We start from the raw sequence: 14,543 nt of genomic DNA on the forward strand, positions 1-14,543 counted from the left end.
TTGGAAAACTATCTTATGTGCCTCATCATTATTGCACCGAATCTACATCTCTTGCGTTATGGCAAATAAATCACACAAGAACAACCACTATATATTAAATATATGTTGACTGAAAATTCATCAACCTAAAATTTGTATTTGCTTCTCTGGCAGTTTAAAAAGGAGATAGTATATGTGTCTATCTTATTTACTTCACAGGGTCATTCTCAGTTTATTTGATCCCCTAGAATGTTTGATTAAACCTTCTTTTTTTTTCTTGTGAAAGCAAGGCCTTTTTCCCATCAACTTTCTCAAAGGGTTTTCCAAAGAAGACTTCTTCCAGGAGACATATAGCAAAGAGACGTGCTTTGGAAGCATAATCGGTGACCACGGATTATAACTATAAGGCTCTACGTGAAGCAAGTGAGAAAGCCACCCCGTTGGCAACCATCTTTTTAATATCCAGCAAAGATTCCAAGAATTATTCAGCTGCTAATCTGATTTTGGCCATTAAGTAACAGTTCTCTTTTAAAACCTTTCTAAATATTTCCTTGCACATTCTCAATATATAATTTGAAAGTCCTGAATACTCTCTCTCAATATGCTGGGACCTGTGATGGCAGCTGTGGACAAGACGGAGGCATGGGGAAGAAAGGCAATGGCCATCCATAAAAGTAACCAAAACCCAGACCCAAACACAGAACGCAGAGTTTGGTGAATTAGCTGCAAAACTCATGGCGGAGAAGGTGGTTTCCTATAGTACAATGTGTCCTGCAGAGGCAGCATTTAGAATTCTTTGTATACCCATGCTAGACATGGATAGTGGTCAGAAAAGAAAGTTCACTTTGGTAAAATTATCATGACTGAGGGAATTGAGTGAGGAAAGAAGAATAGAGTGGAGTATGAAAGGAGGGGGATCTTTTAGAGCTATAGTTATCCTCTATCAATTAATCAATCATTCAAGTTCCAATCTTGTGCCACTGGGACAAAGTTAATCTTCAAAACTGATACTGCCACGGCCAGTATGGAAATGTAGTTTATTACCTTCATAGCTGCGGGCAATATTTTAATGTTTGTTGACAACTGAGATGTATTTGCTATAAAGATGGATTGATGTCAATAAATCCTCCAATGATGTATCTCTTGGATAGAGAAAGGTCCAATCTGCCACAATTTGGAAAACGTAAAACAAGGCATTAGCCAGTATGTTGTGGTGCTGTGGCTTAGTTGGTTAAAGCGCCTGTCTTGTAAACAGGATATCCTGAGTTTGAATTTCAGCAGTGCCTATTTTAGCTCTAGAATTGGAAAACTATCTTATGTGCCTCATCATTATTGCACCGAATCTACATCTCTTGCGTTATGGCACATAAATCACACAAGAACAACCACTATATATTAAATATATGTTGACTGAAAATTCATCAACCTAAAATTTGTATTTGCTTCTCTGGCAGTTTAAAAAGGAGATACTATATGTGTCTATCTTATTTACTTCACAGGGTCATTCTCAGTTTATTTGATCCCCTAGAATGTTTGATTAAACCTTCTTTTTTTTTCTTGTGAAACCAAGGCCTTTTTCCCATCAACTTTCTCAAAGGGTTTTCCAAAGAAGACTTCTTCCAGGAGACATATAGCACAGAGACGTGCTTTGGAAGCATAATCTGTGCCCCCGGATTACAACTATAAGGCTCTACGTGAAGCAAGTGAGAAAGCCATCCCGTTGGAAACCATCTTTGTAATATCCAGCAAAGATTTCATGTATTATTCAGCTGCTAATCTGATTTTTGCCATTAAGGAACAGTTCTCTTTTAAAACCTTTCTAAATATTTCCAAGCACATTCTCAATCTATTATTTGAAAGTCCTGAATACTCTCTCTCAATATGCAGGGACCTATGATGGCAGCTGTGGACAAGACGGAGGCATGGGGAAGAAAGGCAATGGCCATCCATAAAAGTAACCCAAAACCCAGACCCAAACACAAAACGCAGAGTTTAGTGAATTAGCTGCACAACTCAAGGCGGAGAAGGTGGTTTCCTATAGTACAATGTGTCCTGCAGAGGCAGCATTTAGCATTCTTTGTATACCCATGCTAGACATGGATAGTGGTCAGAAAAGAAAGTTCACTTTGGTAAAATTATCATGACTGAGGGAATTGAGTGAGGAAAGGAGAATAGAGTGGAGTATGAAAGGAGGGGGATCTTTTAGAGCTATAGTTATCCTCTATCAATTAATCAATCATTCAAGTTCCAATCTTGTGCCACTGGGACAAAGTTAATCTTCAAAACTGATACTGCCACGGCCAGTGTGGAAATGTAGTTTATTACCTTCATAGCTGCGGGCAATATTTGAATGTTTGTTGACAACTGAGATGTATTTGCTATAAAGATGGATTGATGTCAATTAATCCTCCAATGATGTATCTCTTGGATAGAGAAAGGTCCAATCTGCCACCATTTGGAAAACGTAAAACAAGGCATGAGCCAGTATTTTGTGGTGCTATGGCTTAGTTGGTTAAAGCGCCTGTCTAGTAAACAGGAGATCCTGAGTTCAAATCTCAGTAGTGCCTATTTTAGCTCTAGAATTGGAAAACTATCTTCTGTGCCTCATCATTATTGCACCGAATCTACATCTCTTGCATTATGGCACATAAATCACACAAGAACAACCACTATATATTAAATATATGTTGACTGAAAATTCGTCAACCTAAAATTTGTATTTGCTTCTCTGGCAGTTTAAATAGGAGATACTATATGTGTCTATCTTATTTACTTCACAGGGTCATTCTCAGTTTATTTGATCCCCTAGAATGTTTGATTAAACCTTCTTTTTTTTTCTTGTTTAACCAAGGCCTTTTTCCCATCAACTTTCTCAAAGGGTTTTCCAAAGAAGACTTCTTCCAGGAGACATATAGCACAGAGACGTGCTTTGGAAGCATAATCTGTGCCCCCGGATTACAACTATAAGGCTCTACGTGAAGCAAGTGAGAAAGCCATCCCGTTGACAACCATCTTTTTAATATCCAGCAAAGATTCCAAGAATTATTCAGCTGCTAATCTGATTGTGGCCATTAAGTAACAGTTCTCTTTTAAAACCTTTCTAAATATTTCCAAGCACATTCTCAATCTATTATTTGAAAGTCCTGAATACTCTCTCTCAATATGCAGGGACCTGTGATGGCAGCTGTGGACAAGACGGAGGCATGGGGAAGAAAGGCAATGGCCATCCATAAAAGTAACCAAAACCCAGACCCAAACACAGAACGCAGAGTTTGGTGAATTAGCTGCACAACTCAAGGCGGAGAAGGTGGTTTCCTATAGTACAATGTGTCCTGCAGAGGCAGCATTTAGCATTCTTTGTATACCCATGCTAGACATGGATAGTGGTCAGAAAAGAAAGTTCACTTTGGTAAAATTATCATGACTGAGGGAATCGAGTGAGGAAAGGAGAATAGAGTGGAGTATGAAATGAGGGGGATCTTTTAGAGCTATAGTTATCCTCTATCAATTAATCAATCATTCAAGTTCCAATCTTGTGCCACTGGGACAAAGTTAATCTTCAAAACTGATACTGCCACGGCCAGTGTGGAAATGTAGTTTATTACCTTCATAGCTGTGGGCAATATTTGAATGTTTGTTGACAACTGAGATGTATTTGCTATAAAGATGGATTGATGTCAATAAATCCTCCAATGATGTATCTCTTGGATAGAGAAAGGTCCAATCTGCCACCATTTGGAAAACGTAAAACAAGGCATTTGCCAGTATGTTGTGGTGCTGTGGCTTAGTTGGTTAAAGTGCCTGTCTAGTAAACAGGAGATCCTGAGTTTGAATTTCAGCAGTGCCTATTTTAGCTCTAGAATTGGAAAACTATCTTATGTGCCTCATCATTATTGCACCGAATCTACATCTCTTGCGTTATGGCACATAAATCACACAAGAACAACCACTATATATTAAATATATGTTGACTGAAAATTCATCAACCTAAAATTTGTATTTGCTTCTCTGGCAGTTTAAAAAGGAGATACTATATGTGTCTATCTTATTTACTTCACAGGTTCATTCTCAGTTTATTTGATCCCCTAGAATGTTTGATTAAACCTTCTTTTTTTTTCTTGTGAAACCAAGGCCTTTTTCCCATCAACTTTCTCAAAGGGTTTTCCAAAGAAGACTTCTTCCAGGAGACATATAGCACAGAGACGTGCTTTGGAAGCATAATCTGTGCCCCCGGATTACAACTATAAGGCTCTACGTGAAGCAAGTGAGAAAGCCATCCCGTTGGCAACCATCTTTTTAATATCCAGCAAAGATTCCAAGAATTATTCAGCTGCTAATCTGATTTTGGCCATTAAGTAACAGTTCTCTTTTAAAACCTTTCTAAATATTTCCAAGCACATTCTCAATCTATTATTTGAAAGTCCTGAATACTCTCTCTCAATATGCTGGGACCTGTGAGGGCAGCTGTGGACAAGACGGAGGCATGGGGAAGAAAGGCAATGGCCATCCATAAAAGTAACCAAAACCCAGACCCAAACACAGAACGCAGAGTTTGGTGAATTAGCTGCACAACTCAAGGCGGAGAAGGTGGTTTCCTATAGTACAATGTGTCCTGCAGAGGCAGCATTTAGCATTCTTTGTATACCCATGCTAGACATGGATAGTGGTCAGAAAAGAAAGTTCACTTTGGTAAAATTATCATGACTGAGGGAATCGAGTGAGGAAAGGAGAATAGAGTGGAGTATGAAAGGAGGGGGATCTTTTAGAGCTATAGTTATCCTCTATCAATTAATCAATCATTCAAGTTCCAATCTTGTGCCACTGGGACAAAGTTAATCTTCAAAACTGATACTGCCACGGCCAGTGTGGAAATGTAGTTTATTACCTTCATAGCTGCGGGCAATATTTGAATGTTTGTTGACAACTGAGATGTATTTGCTATAAAGATGGATTGATGTCAATAAATCCTCCAATGATGTATCTCTTGGATAGAGAAAGGTCCAATCTGCCACCATTTGGAAAACGTAAAACAAGGCATTTGCCAGTATGTTGTGGTGCTGTGGCTTAGTTGGTTAAAGTGCCTGTCTAGTAAACAGGAGATCCTGAGTTTGAATTTCAGCAGTGCCTATTTTAGCTCTAGAATTGGAAAACTATCTTATGTGCCTCATCATTATTGCACCGAATCTACATCTCTTGCGTTATGGCACATAAATCACACAAGAACAACCACTATATATTAAATATATGTTGACTGAAAATTCATCAACCTAAAATTTGTATTTGCTTCTCTGGCAGTTTAAAAAGGAGATACTATATGTGTCTATCTTATTTACTTCACAGGGTCATTCTCAGTTTATTTGATCCCCTAGAATGTTTGATTAAACCTTCTTTTTTTTTCTTGTGAAACCAAGGCCTTTTTCCCATCAACTTTCTCAAAGGGTTTTCCAAAGAAGACTTCTTCCAGGAGACATATAGCACAGAGACGTGCTTTGGAAGCATAATCTGTGCCCCCGGATTACAACTATAAGGCTCTACGTGAAGCAAGTGAGAAAGCCATCCCGTTGGCAACCATCTTTTTAATATCCAGCAAAGATTCCAAGAATTATTCAGCTGCTAATCTGATTTTGGCCATTAAGTAACAGTTCTCTTTTAAAACCTTTCTAAATATTTCCAAGCACATTCTCAATCTATTATTTGAAAGTCCTGAATACTCTCTCTCAATATGCTGGGACCTGTGAGGGCAGCTGTGGACAAGACGGAGGCATGGGGAAGAAAGGCAATGGCCATCCATAAAAGTAACCAAAACCCAGACCCAAACACAGAACGCAGAGTTTGGTGAATTAGCTGCACAACTCAAGGCGGAGAAGGTGGTTTCCTATAGTACAATGTGTCCTGCAGAGGCAGCATTTAGCATTCTTTGTATACCCATGCTAGACATGGATAGTGGTCAGAAAAGAAAGTTCACTTTGGTAAAATTATCATGACTGAGGGAATCGAGTGAGGAAAGGAGAATAGAGTGGAGTATGAAAGGAGGGGGATATTTTAGAGCTATAGTTATCCTCTATCAATTATTCAATCAGTCAAGTTCCAATCTTGTGCCACTGGGACAAAGTTAATCTTCAAAACTGATACTGCCACGGCCAGTGTGGAAATGTAGTTTATTACCTTCATAGCTGCGGGCAATATTCTTTTTTTCGTTGACAACTGAGATGTATTTGCTATAAAGATGGATTAATGTCAATTAATCCTCCAATGATGTATCTCTTGGATAGAGAAAGGTCCAATCTGCCACCATTTGGAAAACGTAAAACAAGGAATGAGCAAGTATGTTGTGGTGCTGTGGCTTAGTTGGTTAAAGCGCCTGTCTAGTAAACAGGAGATCCTGAGTTCGAATCTCAGCAGTGCCTATTTTAGCTCTAGAATTGGAAAACTATCTTATGTGCCTCATCATTATTGCACCGAATCTACATCTCTTGCGTTATGGCACATAAATCACACAAGAACAACCACTATATATTAAATATATGTTGACTGAAAATTCATCAACCTAAAATTTGTATTTGCTTCTCTGGCAGTTTAAAAAGGAGATACTGTATGTGTCTATCTTATTTACTTCACAGGGTCATTCTCAGTTTTTTTGATCCCCTAGAATGTTTGATTAAACCTTCTTTTTTTTTCTTGTGAAAGCAAGGCCTTTTTCCCATCAACTTTCTCAAAGGGTTTTCCAAAGAAGACTTCTTCCAGGAGACATATAGCACAGAGACGTGCTTTGGAAGAATAATCTGTGCCCCCGGATTACAACTATAAGGCTCTACGTGAAGCAAGTGAGAAAGCCATCCCGTTGGCAACCATCTTTGTAATATCCAGCAAAGATTTCAAGAATTATTCAGCTGCTAATCTGATTTTTGCCATTAAGTAACAGTTCTCTTTTAAAACCTTTCTAAATAGTTCCAAGCACATTCTCAATCTATTATTTGAAAGTCCTGAATACTCTCTCTCAATATGCTGGGACCTGTGATGGCAGCTGTGGACAAGACGGAGGCACGGGGAAGAAAGGCAATGGCCATCCATAAAAGTAATCAAAACCCAGACCCAAACACAGAACGCAGAGTTTGGTGAATTAGCTGCACAACTCAAGGCGGAGAAGGTGGTTTCCTATAGTACAATGTGTCCTGCAGAGGCAGCATTTAGCATTCTTTGTATACCCATGCTAGACATGGATAGTGGTCAGAAAAGAATGTTCACTTTGGTAAAATTATCATGACTGAGGGAATTGAGTGAGGAAAGGAGAATAGAGTGGAGTATGAAAGGAGGGGGATCTTTTAGAGCTATAGTTATCCTCTATCAATTAATCAATCAGTCAAGTTCCAATCTTGTGCCACTGGGACAAAGTTAATCTTCAAAACTGATACTGCCACGGCCAGTGTGGAAATGTAGTTTATTACCTTCATAGCTGCGGGCAATATTTGAATGTTTGTTGACAACTGAGATGTATTTGCTATAAAGATGGATTGATGTCTATTAATCCTCCAATGATGTATCTCTTGGATAGAGAAAGGTCCAATCTGCCACTATTTGGAAAACGTAAAACAAGGCATGAGCAAGTATGTTGTGGTGCTGTGGCTTAGTTGGTTAAAGCGCCTGTCTAGTAAACAGGAGATCCTGAGTTCGAATCTCAGCAGTGCCTATTTTAGCTCTAGAATTGCAAAACTATCTTATGTGCCTCATCATTATTGCACCGAATCTACATCTCTTGCGTTATGGCACATAAATCACACAAGAACAACCACTATATATTAAATATATGTTGACTGAAAATTCATCAACCTAAAATTTGTATTTGCTTCTCTGGCAGTTTAAAAAGGAGATACTGTATGTGTCTATCTTATTTACTTCACAGGGTCATTCTCAGTTTTTTTGATCCCCTAGAATGTTTGATTAAACCTTCTTTTTTTTTCTTGTGAAAGCAAGGCCTTTTTCCCATCAACTTTCTCAAAGGGTTTTCCAAAGAAGACTTCTTCCAGGAGACATATAGCACAGAGACGTGCTTTGGAAGAATAATCTGTGCCCCCGGATTACAACTATAAGGCTCTACGTGAAGCAAGTGAGAAAGCCATCCCGTTGGCAACCATCTTTGTAATATCCAGCAAAGATTTCAAGAATTATTCAGCTGCTAATCTGATTTTTGCCATTAAGTAACAGTTCTCTTTTAAAACCTTTCTAAATAGTTCCAAGCACATTCTCAATCTATTATTTGAAAGTCCTGAATACTCTCTCTCAATATGCTGGGACCTGTGATGGCAGCTGTGGACAAGACGGAGGCACGGGGAAGAAAGGCAATGGCCATCCATAAAAGTAACCAAAACCCAGACCCAAACACAGAACGCAGAGTTTGGTGAATTAGCTGCACAACTCAAGGCGGAGAAGGTGGTTTCCTATAGTACAATGTGTCCTGCAGAGGCAGCATTTAGCATTCTTTGTATACCCATGCTAGACATGGATAGTGGTCAGAAAAGAATGTTCACTTTGGTAAAATTATCATGACTGAGGGAATTGAGTGAGGAAAGGAGAATAGAGTGGAGTATGAAAGGAGGGGGATCTTTTAGAGCTATAGTTATCCTCTATCAATTAATCAATCAGTCAAGTTCCAATCTTGTGCCACTGGGACAAAGTTAATCTTCAAAACTGATACTGCCACGGCCAGTGTGGAAATGTAGTTTATTACCTTCATAGCTGCGGGCAATATTTGAATGTTTGTTGACAACTGAGATGTATTTGCTATAAAGATGGATTGATGTCTATTAATCCTCCAATGATGTATCTCTTGGATAGAGAAAGGTCCAATCTGCCACTATTTGGAAAACGTAAAACAAGGCATGAGCAAGTATGTTGTGGTGCTGTGGCTTAGTTGGTTAAAGCGCCTGTCTAGTAAACAGGAGATCCTGAGTTCGAATCTCAGCAGTGCCTATTTTAGCTCTAGAATTGGAAAACTATCTTATGTGCCTCATCATTATTGCACCGAATCTACATCTCTTGCGTTATGGCACATAAATCACACAAGAACAACCACTATATATTAAATATATGTTGACTGAAAATTCATCAAACTAAAATTTGTATTTGCTTCTCTGGCAGTTTAAAAAGGAGATACTATATGTGTCTATCTTATTTACTTCACAGGTTCACTCTCAGTTTATTTGATCCCCTAGAATGTTTGATTAAACCTTCTTTTTTTTTCTTGTGAAACCAAGGCCTTTTTCCCATCAACTTTCTCAAAGGGTTTTCCAAAGAAGACTTCTTCCAGGAGACATATAGCACAGAGACGTGCTTTGGAAGAATAATCTGTGCCCCCGGATTACAACTATAAGGCTCTACGTGAAGCAAGTGAGAAAGCCATCCCGTTGGCAACCATCTTTGTAATACCCAGCAAAGATTTCAAGAATTATTCAGCTGCTAATCTGATTTTTGCCATTAAGGAACAGTTCTCTTTTAAAACCTTTCTAAATATTTCCAAGCACATTCTCAATCTATTATTTGAAAGTCCTGAATACTCTCTCTCAATATGCTGGGACCTGTGATGGCAGCTGTGGACAAGACGGAGGCACAGGGAAGAAAGACAATGGCCATCCATAAAAGAAACCAAAACCCAGACCCAAACACAGAACGCAGAGTTTGGTGAATTAGCTGCACAACTCAAGGTGGAGAAGGTGGTTTCCTATAGTAGAATGTGTCCTGCAGAGGCAGCATTTAGCATTCTTTGTATACCCATGCTAGACATGGATAGTGGTCAGAAAAGAATGTTCACTTTGGTAAAATTATCATGACTGAGGGAATTGAGTGAGGAAAGGAGAATAGAGTGGAGTATGAAAGGAGGGGGATCTTTAAGAGCTATAGTTATCCTCTATCAATTAATCAATCAGTCAAGTTCCAATCTTGTGCCACTGGGACAAAGTTAATCTTCAAAACTGATACTGCCACGGCCAGTGTGGAAATGTAGTTTATTACCTTCATAGCTGTGGGCAATATTTGAATGTTTGTTGACAACTGAGATGTATTTGCTATAAAGATGGATTGATGTCAATTAATCCTCCAATGATGTATCTCTTGGATAGAGAAAGGTCCAATCTGCCACCATTTGGAAAACGTAAAACAAGGCATGAGCCAGTATGTTGTGGTGCTGTGGCTTAGTTGGTTAAAGCGCCTGTCTAGTAAACAGGAGATCCTGAGTTCGAATCTCAGCAGTGCCTATTTTAGCTCTAGAATTGGAAAACTATCTTATGTGCCTCATTATTATTGCATTGAATCTACATCTCTTGCGTTATGACACATAAATCACACAAGAACAACCACTATATATTAAATATATGTTGACTGAAAATTCTTCAACCTAAAATTTGTATTTGCTTCTCTGGCAGTTTAAAAAGGAGATACTATATGTGTCTATCTTATTTACTTCACAGGGTCATTCTCAGTTTATTTGATCCCCTAGAATGTTTGATTAAACCTTATTTTTTTTTCTTGTGAAAGCAAGGCCTTTTTCCCATCAACTTTCTCAAAGGGTTTTCCAAAGAAGACTTCTTCCAGGAGACATATAGCACAGAGACGTGCTTTGGAAGAATAATCTGTGCCCCCGGATTACAACTATAAGGCTCTACATGAAGCAAGTGAGAAAGCCATCCCGTTGGCAACCATCTTTGTAATATCCAGCAAAGATTTCAAGAATTATTCAGCTGCTAATCTGATTTTTGCCATTAAGGAACAGTTCTCTTTTAAAACCTTTCTAAATATTTCCAAGCACATTCTCAATCTATTATTTGAAAGTCCTGAATACTCTCTCTCAATATGCTGGGACCTGTGATGGCAGCTGTGGACAAGACGGAGGCACGGGGAAGAAAGGCAATGGCCATCCATAAAAGTATCCAAAACCCAGACCCAAACACAGAACGCAGAGTTTGGTGAATGAGTTGCACAACTCAAGGCGGAGAAGGTGGTTTCCTATAGTACAATGTGTCCTGCAGAGGCAGCATTTAGCATTCTTTGTATACCCATGCTAGACATGGATAGTGGTCAGAAAAGAATGTTCACTTTGGTAAAATTATCATGACTGAGGGAATTGAGTGAGGAAAGGAGAATAGAGTGGAGTATGAAAGGAGGGGGATCTTTTTGAGCTATAGTTATCCTCTATCAATTATTCAATCAGTCAAGTTCCAATCTTGTGCCACTGGGAAAAAGTTAATCTTCAAAACTGATACTGCCACGGCCAGTGTGGAAATGTAGTTTATTACCTTCATAGCTGTGGGCAATATTTGAATGTTTGTTGACAACTGAGATGTATTTGCTATAAAGATGGATTGATGTCAATTAATCCTCCAATGATGTATCTCTTGGATAGAGAAAGGTCCAATCTGCCACCATTTGGAAAACGTAAAACAAGGCATGAGCCAGTATGTTGTGGTGCTGTGGATTAGTTGGTTAAAGCGCCTGTCTAGTAAACAGGAGATCCTGAGTTCGAATCTCAGCAGTGCCTATTTTAGCTCTAGAATTGGAAAACTATCTTATGTGCCTCATTATTATTGCATCGAATCTACATCTCTTGCGTTATGACACATAAATCACACAAGAACAACCACTATATATTAAATATATGTTGACTGAAAATTCTTCAACCTAAAATTTGTATTTGCTTCTCTGGCAGTTTAAAAAGGAGATACTATATGTGTCTATCTTATTTACTTCACAGGGTCATTCTCAGTTTATTTGATCCCCTAGAATGTTTGATTAAACCTTCTTTTTTTTTCTTGTGAAAGCAAGGCCTTTTTCCCATCAACTTTCTCAAAGGGTTTTCCAAAGAAGACTTCTTCCAGGAGACATATAGCACAGAGACGTGCTTTGGAAGAATAATCTGTGCCCCCGGATTACAACTATAAGGCTCTACGTGAAGCAAGTGAGAAAGCCATCCCGTTGGCAACCATCTTTGTAATATCCAGCAAAGATTTCAAGAATTATTCAGCTGCTAATCTGATTTTTGCCATTAAGGAACAGTTCTCTTTTAAAACCTTTCTAAATATTTCCAAGCACATTCTCAATCTATTATTTGAAAGTCCTGAATACTCTCTCTCAATATGCTGGGACCTGTGATGGCAGCTGTGGACAAGACGGAGGCACGGGGAAGAAAGGCAATGGCCATCCATAAAAGTATCCAAAACCCAGACCCAAACACAGAACGCAGAGTTTGGTGAATGAGCTGCACAACTCAAGGCGGAGAAGGTGGTTTCCTATAGTACAATGTGTCCTGCAGAGGCAGCATTTAGCATTCTTTGTATACCCATGCTAGACATGGATAGTGGTCAGAAAAGAATGTTCACTTTGGTAAAATTATCATGACTGAGGGAATTGAGTGAGGAAAGGAGAATAGAGTGGAGTATGAAAGGAGGGGGATCTTTTAGAGCTATAGTTATCCTCTATCAATTATTCAATCAGTCAAGTTCCAATCTTGTGCCACTGGGACAAAGTTAATCTTCAAAACTGATACTGCCACGGCCAGTGTGGAAATGTAGTTTATTACCTTCATAGCTGTGGGCAATATTTGAATGTTTGTTGACAACTGAGATGTATTTGCTATAAAGATGGATTGATGTCAATTAATCCTCCAATGATGTATCTCTTGGATAGAGAAAGGTCCAATCTGCCACCATTTGGAAAACGTAAAACAAGGCATGAGCCAGTATGTTGTGGTGCTGTGGCTTAGTTGGTTAAAGCGCCTGTCTAGTAAACAGGAGATCCTGAGTTTGAATCTCAGCAGTGCCTATTTTAGCTCTAGAATTGGAAAACTATCTTATGTGTCTCATTATTATTGCATCGAATCTACATCTCTTGCGTTATGGCACATAAATTACACAAGAACAACCACTATATATTAAATATATGTTGACTGAAAATTCATCAACCTAAAATTTGTATTTGCTTCTCTGGCAGTTTAAAAAGGAGATACTATATGTGTCTATCTTATTTACTTCACAGGATCATTCTCAGTTTATTTGATCCCCTAGAATGTTTGATTAAACCTTCTTTTTTTTTCTTGTGAAAGCAAGGCCTTTTTCCCATCAACTTTCTCAAAGGGTTTTCCAAAGAAGACTTCTTCCAGGAGACATATAGCACAGAGACGTGCTTTGGAAGAATAATCTGTGCCCCCGGATTACAACTATAAGGCTCTACGTGAAGCAAGTGAGAAAGCCATCCCGTTGGCAACCATCTTTGTAATATCCAGCAAAGATTTCAAGAATTATTCAGCTGCTAATCTGATTTTTGCCAATAAGGAACAGTTCTCTTTTAAAACCTTTCTAAATATTTCCAAGCACATTCTCAATCTATTATTTGAAAGTCCTGAATACTCTCTCTCAATATGCTGGGACCTGTGATGGCAGCTGTGGACAAGACGGAGGCACGGGGAAGAAAGGCAATGGCCATCCATAAAAGTAACCAAAACCCAGACCCAAACACAGAACGCAGAGTTTGGTGAATTAGCTGCACAACTCAAGGCGGAGAAGGTGGTTTCCTATAGTACAATGTGTCCTGCAGAGGCAGCATTTAGCATTCTTTGTATACCCATGCTAGACATGGATAGTGGTCAGAAAAGAATGTTCACTTTGGTAAAATTATCATGACTGAGGGAATTGAGTGAGGAAAGGAGAATAGAGTGGAGTATGAAAGGAGGGGGATCTTTTAGAGCTATAGTTATCCTCTATCAATTAATCAATCAGTCAAGTTCCAATCTTGTGCCACTGGGACAAAGTTAATCTTCAAAACTGATACTGCCACGGCCAGTGTGGAAATGTAGTTTATTACCTTCATAGCTGCGGGCAATATTTGAATGTTTGTTGACAACTGAGATGTATTTGCTATAAAGATGGATTGATGTCAATTAATCCTCCAATGATGTATCTCTTGGATAGAGAAAGGTCCAATCTACCACCATTTGGAAAACGTAAAACAAGGCATGAGCAAGTATGTTGTGGTGCTGTGGCTTAGTTGGTTAAAGCGCCTGTCTAGTAAACAGGAGATCCTGAGTTCGAATCTCAGCAGTGCCTATTTTAGCTCTAGAATTGGAAAACTATCTTATGTGCCTCATTATTATTGCACCGAATCTACATCTCTTGCGTTATGGCACATAAATCACACAAGAACAACCACTATATATTAAATATATGTTGACTGAAAATTCATCAACCTAAAATTTGTATTTGCTTCTCTGGCAGTTTAAAAAGTAGATATTATATGTGTCTATCTTATTTACTTCACAGGGTCATTCTCAGTTTATTTGATCCCCTAGAATGTTTGATTAAACCTTCTTTTTTTTTCTTGTGAAAGCAAGGCCTTTTTCCCATCAACTTTCTCAAAGGGTTTTCCAAAGAAGACTTCTTCCAGGAGACATATAGCACAGAGACGTGCTTTGGAAGAATAATCTGTGCCCCCGGATTACAACTATAAGGCTCTACGTGAAGCAAGTGAGAAAGCCATCCCGTTGACAACCATCTTTGTAATATCCAGCAAAGATTTCAAGAATT

General features: G+C 38.7%; 8 non-coding genes across 8 annotated transcripts; all 8 read left to right on the forward strand.

Annotated features, from left to right (window-relative positions):
- The first annotated feature begins 2,472 nt into the window (after positions 1-2,472).
- On the forward strand, positions 2,473-2,546 carry TRNAT-AGU (transfer RNA threonine (anticodon AGU)). The gene has a single exon. It is a non-coding gene; the product is annotated as a tRNA-Thr (tRNA).
- Positions 2,547-6,312: 3,766 nt separating this feature from the next.
- On the forward strand, positions 6,313-6,386 carry TRNAT-AGU (transfer RNA threonine (anticodon AGU)). The gene has a single exon. It is a non-coding gene; the product is annotated as a tRNA-Thr (tRNA).
- Positions 6,387-7,592: 1,206 nt separating this feature from the next.
- Positions 7,593-7,666, forward strand: TRNAT-AGU (transfer RNA threonine (anticodon AGU)). Its single transcript has one exon. It is a non-coding gene; the product is annotated as a tRNA-Thr (tRNA).
- Positions 7,667-8,872: 1,206 nt separating this feature from the next.
- Positions 8,873-8,946, forward strand: TRNAT-AGU (transfer RNA threonine (anticodon AGU)). Its single transcript has one exon. It is a non-coding gene; the product is annotated as a tRNA-Thr (tRNA).
- Positions 8,947-10,152: 1,206 nt separating this feature from the next.
- TRNAT-AGU (transfer RNA threonine (anticodon AGU)) lies at positions 10,153-10,226 on the forward strand. The gene has a single exon. It is a non-coding gene; the product is annotated as a tRNA-Thr (tRNA).
- A 1,206-nt stretch (positions 10,227-11,432) lies between these two features.
- Positions 11,433-11,506, forward strand: TRNAT-AGU (transfer RNA threonine (anticodon AGU)). The gene has a single exon. It is a non-coding gene; the product is annotated as a tRNA-Thr (tRNA).
- Positions 11,507-12,712: 1,206 nt separating this feature from the next.
- TRNAT-AGU (transfer RNA threonine (anticodon AGU)) lies at positions 12,713-12,786 on the forward strand. Its single transcript has one exon. It is a non-coding gene; the product is annotated as a tRNA-Thr (tRNA).
- A 1,206-nt stretch (positions 12,787-13,992) lies between these two features.
- TRNAT-AGU (transfer RNA threonine (anticodon AGU)) lies at positions 13,993-14,066 on the forward strand. The gene has a single exon. It is a non-coding gene; the product is annotated as a tRNA-Thr (tRNA).
- Positions 14,067-14,543: the final 477 nt, after the last annotated feature.

This window comes from Pelobates fuscus, chromosome 3 (genome assembly GCF_036172605.1).
Source record: "Pelobates fuscus isolate aPelFus1 chromosome 3, aPelFus1.pri, whole genome shotgun sequence".
NCBI classification, from domain to species: domain Eukaryota; kingdom Metazoa; phylum Chordata; class Amphibia; order Anura; family Pelobatidae; genus Pelobates; species Pelobates fuscus.